Source organism: Triticum urartu, chromosome 5A (assembly GCF_056163025.1).
Source record: "Triticum urartu cultivar PI428250 chromosome 5A, HENAU_Tu73, whole genome shotgun sequence".
NCBI lineage: Eukaryota > Viridiplantae > Streptophyta > Magnoliopsida > Poales > Poaceae > Triticum > Triticum urartu.
Window position 1 is genome coordinate 457,918,154 of NC_141877.1, and position 7,020 is coordinate 457,925,173.

The window sequence follows — 7,020 nt, forward strand, 5'->3', positions numbered from 1 at the left end:
GTAACCAATTATCTTATCACAAAACTACGTGTTACCTATAATTTCAGTGCTTGCAGAGAATACCTTGCTGAAAACCGCTTATCATTTCCTTCTTCTCCTCGTTGGGTTCGACACTCTTACTTATTGAAAGGACTACGATAGAGCCCCTATACTTGTGGGTCATCAAGACTCTTTTATGGCGCCGTTGCCGGGGAGTGAAGCGCCTTTGGTAGGTGGAATTTGGTAAGGAAAAATTTATATAGTGTGCTGAAATTTACTGTCACTTGTTACTATGGAAAGCAATCCTCTGAGGAGCTTGTTCGGGGTATCTTCACCCCGAGCAGTAGAGCAAAGAGTTTCTCCTCAACCTAGTGAACCTACTGAAAATGAAAATGTCTGCTTTGAAATTCCTTTGGGTATGTTAGAAAAACTGCTAGCTAATCCTTTTGCAGGAGATGGAACAAAGCATCCTGATGAGCACCTAATATATGTGGATGAAGTATGGGGATTATTTAAGCTCGCAGGTGTGTCCGGAGATGTTATTCAGGAGAAGGTCTTCCATTTATCTTTGAAGGGATATGCATTGACATGGTATAAGCTATGTGATGATACGGGGTCATGGAACAACAAGCGATTGAAATTGGAATTTCATCAGAAGTTTTATCCTATGCATCTTGTTCATCGTGATCGCAATTATATATATAATTTCTGGCCTCGCAAAGGATAAAGCATCGCTCAAGTTTGGGGGAGGCTTAAATCAATGTTATATTCATGCCCCAATCACGAGCTCTCAAGAGAAATGATTATTCAAAATTTTTATGCTTGGCTTTCTGATAACAATACCACCATGCTCGATACTTCTTGTGCTGGCTCTTTTATGATGAAGACTATTGAATTCAAATGGGATTTATTGGAAAGAATTAAACGCAACTCTGAAGATTGGTACCTCGACGAAGGTAAGGAGTCAGGTGTGACACCTAAGTATGATTGTGTTAAGTCTTTTATGGATACCGATGTTTTCCATAAATTTAGCACTAAATATGGACTTCACTCTGAGATAGTAGCCTCTTTCTGTGAATCTTTTGCTGCTCATATCGATCTCCCTAAGGAGAAGTGGTTTAAATATCATCCTCCCATAGAAGTAAAAGTAGCTGCACCTATTAAAGTTGAAGAAAAGACTATCACTTATAATGATCCTATTGTGCCTACTTCTTATGTTGAGAGACCACCTTTCCCTGTTAGGATAAAGGATCATGCTAAAGCTTCAACTGTGGTTCGTAAAAGAAATATTAGAACTTATACACCTCCTGAGCAAATTAAACTTGAACCTAATATTGCTATTGTTAAAGATCTCTTGGCTGGTAATATTGATGGGCATGTTACTAATTTCTGTAATGAAACCGCTAGAATTGCCAAACCTTGTGCTAAAGATAAACATAGACCTGTGGTAGGCATGCCTGTTATTTCTGTTAAAACAGGAGATCATTGCTATCATGGCTTATGTGATATGGGTGCTAGTGCTAAAGCAATACCTTTTGACTTATACAAAGAAATTATGCATGACATTGCACCCACTGAGTTAGAAGATATTGATGTCACAATTAAACTTGCCAATAGAGATACTATTTCACCAATGGGAATTGTTAGAGATGTTGAAGTCTTGTGTGGGAAAACTAAATATCCTACTGATTTTCTTGTTCTTGTATCCCCACAAGATAGCTTTTGTCCCATTATTTTTGGTAGACCCTTCTTGAACACAGTTAATGCTAAGATAGATTGCAAAAAGGATGTTGTTACTATTGGTTTAGGTGATATGTCTCATGAATTTAATTTCTCTAAATTTCGTAGACAACATCGTGAAGAGGAATTGCCTAGTAAACATGAAATTATTGGTCTTGCTTCTATTGTCGTACCTCCTAGTGATCCTTTAGAACAATATTTGCTAGACCATGAAAATGATATGTTTATGAATGAAAGAAGGGAAATAGATGAAGTATTATTTAAACAGGAACCCATCCTAAAACACAATTTTCCTGTTGAAATCCTAGGGGATCCTCCTCCACCCAATGGTGATCCTGTGTTTGAGCTCAAACCGTTACCTGATACTCTTAAATATGCTTATTTTGATGAGAAAAAGATATATCCTATTATTATTAGTGCTAACCTTTCAGAGCATGAAGAAGAGAGATTATTGAAAACTCTGAAGAAGCACCGCCCTGCTATTGGATATACTCTCGATGATCTTAAGGGCATTAGTCCCGCACTATGTCAACACAAAATAAATTTGGAGAAAGATGCCAAACCAGTTCGTGATCACCAACGACGGCTGAATCCTAAGATGAAAGAGGTGGTAAGAAAGTAAATACTAAAGCTCCTTGAGGCAGGTATAATTTATCCCGTTGCTGATAGTCCGTGGGTAAGTCATGTCCATTGTGTCCCTAAAAAGGGAGGTACTACTGTCGTTCCTAATGATAAAGATGAATTGATTCCGCAAAGAATTATTACAGGTTATAGGATGGTAATTGATTTCCGCAAATTAAATAAGGCTACTAAAAAAGATCATTACCCCTTACCTTTTATTGATCAAATGCTAGAAATATTATCCAAACATACACATTTTTGCTCTCTAGATGGTTATTCTGGTTTCTCTCAAATACCTGTGTCAGCTGATGATCAATCCAAGACCACTTTTACTTGCCCATTCAGTACTTTTGCTTATAGACATATGCCTTTTGGTCTATGTAATGCACCTGCCACCTTCCAAAGATGCATGATGGCTATATTCTCTGACTTTTGTGAAAAGATTTGTGAGGTTTTCATGGACGATTTCTCCGTCTATGGATCCTCTTTTGATGATTTCTTAAGAAACCTTGATTGAGTTTTGCAGAGATGTGAAGAAACTAACCTTGTCTTGAATTGGGAGAAGTGCCACTTTATGGTTAAGGAAAGTATTGTCTTGGGGCATAAAGTTTCCGAAAGAGGTATTGAAGTTGATAAAGCTAAAGTTGATGCTATTGAAAAGATGCCATGTCCCAAGGACATCAAAGGTATAAGAAGTTTCCTTGGTCATGCCGGTTTTTATAGGAGGTTCATTAAGGACTTCTCAAAAATTTCTCGGCCTCTGACTAATTTATTACAAAAAGATATACCATTTGTTTTCGATGATGATCGCATAGAAGCATTTGAAATACTTAAGAAAGTATTAATCTCTGCACCTATTGTTCAGCCACCTGATTGGAATTTACTTTTTCAAATTATGTGTGATGCTAGTGATTATGCTGTAGGTGTTGTTCTAGGGCAAAGAGTTGATAAGAAATTAAATGTTATTCAATATGCTAGTAAAACTCTAGACAATGCTCAAAGAAATTATGCTACTACTGAAAAGAATTCTTAGTAGTTGTATTTGCTTGTGATAAGTTCAGACCTTATATTGTTGATTCTAAAGTAACTATTCACACTTATCATGCTGCTATTAAATATCTTATGGAAAATAAAGATGCTAAACCTAGACTTATTAGATGGGTTCTCTTGCTACAAGAATTTGATTTGCATATTATTGAAAGAAAGGGAGCTGAGAACCCCGTTGCAGACAACTTGTCTAGGTTAGAAAATGTGCTTGATGACCCACTACCTATTGATGATAGCTTTCCTGATGAACAATTAAATGTCATAAATGCTTGTCATACTGCTCATTGTTGCTAAATTTATACCACCTAGTTTCAGATGCCAACAAAAGAAAAAGTTCTTCTATGATTTGAGGCATTACTTTTGGGATGACCCACATCTTTATAAAGAAGGAGTAGATGGTGTTATTAGACGTTGTGTACATGAGCATGAACAGGAACAAATCCTGCGCAAGTGACATTCCGAGGCTTATGGAGGACACCACGCTGGAGATAGAACTGCACATAAGGTATTGCAATCCGGTTTTTATTGGCCTACTCTCTTCAAGGATGCCCGTAAGTTTGTTTTATCTTGTGATGAATGTCAAAGAATTAGTAATATTAGTAGACGTCAAGAAATGCCTATGAATTATTCACTTGTTATTGAACCATTTGATGTTTGGGGCTTCGATTATATGGGACCTTTTCCTGCCTCTAATGGTTACACACATATTTTAGTCGCTTTTGATTATGTTACTAATTGGGTAGAAGCTATTCCAACTACTAGTGCTGATCATAACACTTCTATTAAGATGCTTAAAGAAGTTATTTTTCCGAGGTTTGGAGTCCCTAGATATTTAATGACTGATGGTGGTTCACATTTTATTCACGGTGCTTTCTGTAAAATGCTTGCTAAATACGGTGTTAATCATATAATTGCATCTCCTTATCACCCACAGTCTAGTGGTCAAGTAGAATTGAGCAATAGAAAGAATTGATCCAAGAAACTTGATGATGCATTATGGGCCTATATAACTGCATATAAAAACCCTATGGGTATGTCTCCGTATAAAATGGTTTATGGAAAAGCATGTCACTTACCTCTCGAACTAGAACATAAGGCTTATCGGGCTATTAAAGAGCTCAACTATGATTTCAAACTTGCCAGTGAGAAGAGGTTATTTGACATTACCTCACTTGATGAATGGAGAACCCAAGCCTACGAAAATGCCAAGTTGTTTAAAGAAAAGGTCAAAAGATGGCATGACAAAAGAATACAAAAGCATGTGTTTAATGTAGGTGATTATGTATTATTATACAACTCTCGTTTAAGATTTTTTGCAGGAAAACTTCTCTCTAAATGGGAAGGTCCTTACATTATTGAGGAGGTCTATCGTTCCGGTGCCATAAAAATCAACAACTTCGAAGGCACAAATCCGAAGGTGGTGAACGGTCAAAGAATTAAACATTATATCTCAGGTAATCCTATAAATATTGAAACCAATGTTATTGAAACCGTAACCCTAAGGAATACATAACGGACACTTTCCGGAACGTTTTAGACTCCGAAAAGGAATAGGTATGTGGTACGGTAAGTAAACCTACTCCAAAACAGTTCTAATGGCAATTTTCTTCCGTTTTGGAATATTTAGAAAAAATAGAAAAATAAGAAGCAGTCCGAGAAGGACACGAGGGCTCCACGAGGGTGGAGGGCGTGCCCTACCCCCTAGGCGCGCCCCCTACCTCGTGGGCACCTCGTGTGCTCTCCGGACTCCGTTTTCTTACACGTTACGTGTCTTGGTCGGTAAAAATTCATTATATAATCTCCCAGAGGTTTTGACTCCCGTATCACGTAAATATCTCTCGTCTTTGTTTCTAGCTGTTTTTCTGACAGATCTAAGTCGTCATGTCGTCTTCAAGTGCCGCCAAGGACAAGTTTTTCGAGAAGGTCATCAACCCCTACCTCGCGGAAGTGCTCCAACACCCTCAAACCATTGAGATGCGTGAGGGGGTGATGCACATCCATGATGCTGAGGGACCAAGGAGGAACGGAAGCATGGAGACAAGGCTCGAGGCAATGGAGCAACAAGTTTTCATGTGCTAGGAGATGGTGGAACGCGTACTCGACACCAACCATATGATGATCGCGGAGTTCACCAAAAACCACAAGCTGGATGCCAAGAACATTGGGGAGACCATCTTCAAGCTTCACGAGAAGATCGAGCACCTCCAAGCCCAAACCTATGACCTGCAAAACCAAAAGTGTGAGTATGAATATAGATTCAAAAGGATGAGTTTGGCTGTAGATTTGAGGATCCAGGAGACTCGGTCATCCTTCTATGATGGCGAGCCTATGCCTTGGAAGAAGGACGACAAGCCTACATCATCAACAACTCCACCCTGTCCACCAACAAAGAAGAATTGAGTATCTGGTATGGGCACTCCCCCTGGCAACTGCCAAGCTTGGGGGAGGTGCCCCGGTATCGTATCACCATCACTGCTATCTTTACCCTTTTTCTTAGCTTGGTCCTTTTGGTAATATCTTGATCTAGTAGAATAAAGTTTTAGTATGATCTAGTTGTGGGATTTGCTTTATGATCCTTCTATGTAATCGAGTCCGTGAGCTATATATAATAAAGATTAGTGTTGAGTCAAGGGCTTGATTTTTTTGCCATAATATTGGGTGAATAAAATAAAAGAGAAAGAATAAAAAGAAATAAAAGAGATCATATGGATCTTATGGAGAGTAATGATCTCACATATAAAGAGTATGATGATTAAAAGTTGTTGAGAGTTGACAAACATAGTTTTGGTCATCGTTGCAATTAATAGGAAGTAATAAAGAAAGATAGGTCTTCACATATAAATACACTATCTTGGACATCTTTTATGATAGTTAGCACTCATTAAAATATGACATGCTAAAGAGTTGATGTTGGACAAGGAAGACAATGTAATGGGTTATGTTTTCTTACATCTGAGATAAATTATATTGTCATGGATCACCCAACATGATTGAGATTGCCTTTCCCTCTCATGCTAGCCAATTCTTTGCACCAAGTAGTGATACTACTTGTGCTTCCAAATATCCCTAAACCCAGTTTTGCCATGAGATTCCACCATACCTACCTATGGATTGAGTAAGATCCTCCAAGTTGTCATCGGTGCAAGCAATAAAAATTGCTCTCTAAATATGTATGACTTTTAGTGTGGGAGAAAATAAGCTTTATACGATCATGTGATATGGAAGAAATAAAAGCGACGGACTGCATAATAAAGGTCCATATCACAAGTGGCAATATAAAGTGACGTTCTTTCGTATTAAGATTTTGTGCATCCACCCATAAAAGCACATGACAACCTCTGCTTCCCTCTGCGAAGGGCCTATCTTTTACTTTTATCTCCTACCTTACATAAGAGTCATGGTGATCTTCACCTTTCCTTTTTACATTTTATCTTTTGGCAAGCACACTATGTTGGAAAGATCCTGGTATATATGGCTAATTGGATGTGATTTTTCATGAACTATTATTGTTGACATTACCCTTGAGGAAAACATTGGGAGGCAAAACTATAAGCCCCTATCTTTCTCTGTGTCCGATTAAAACTCCATACCCATAAGTATTGCGTGAGTGTTAGCAATTGTGAAAGACTATAT

General features: G+C 38.1%; 1 pseudogene; it reads left to right on the top strand.

The window, feature by feature from the left end:
• The first annotated feature begins 271 nt into the window (after positions 1-271).
• LOC147971904 (uncharacterized) lies at positions 272-2,341 on the top strand (annotated as a pseudogene).
• Positions 2,342-7,020: the final 4,679 nt, after the last annotated feature.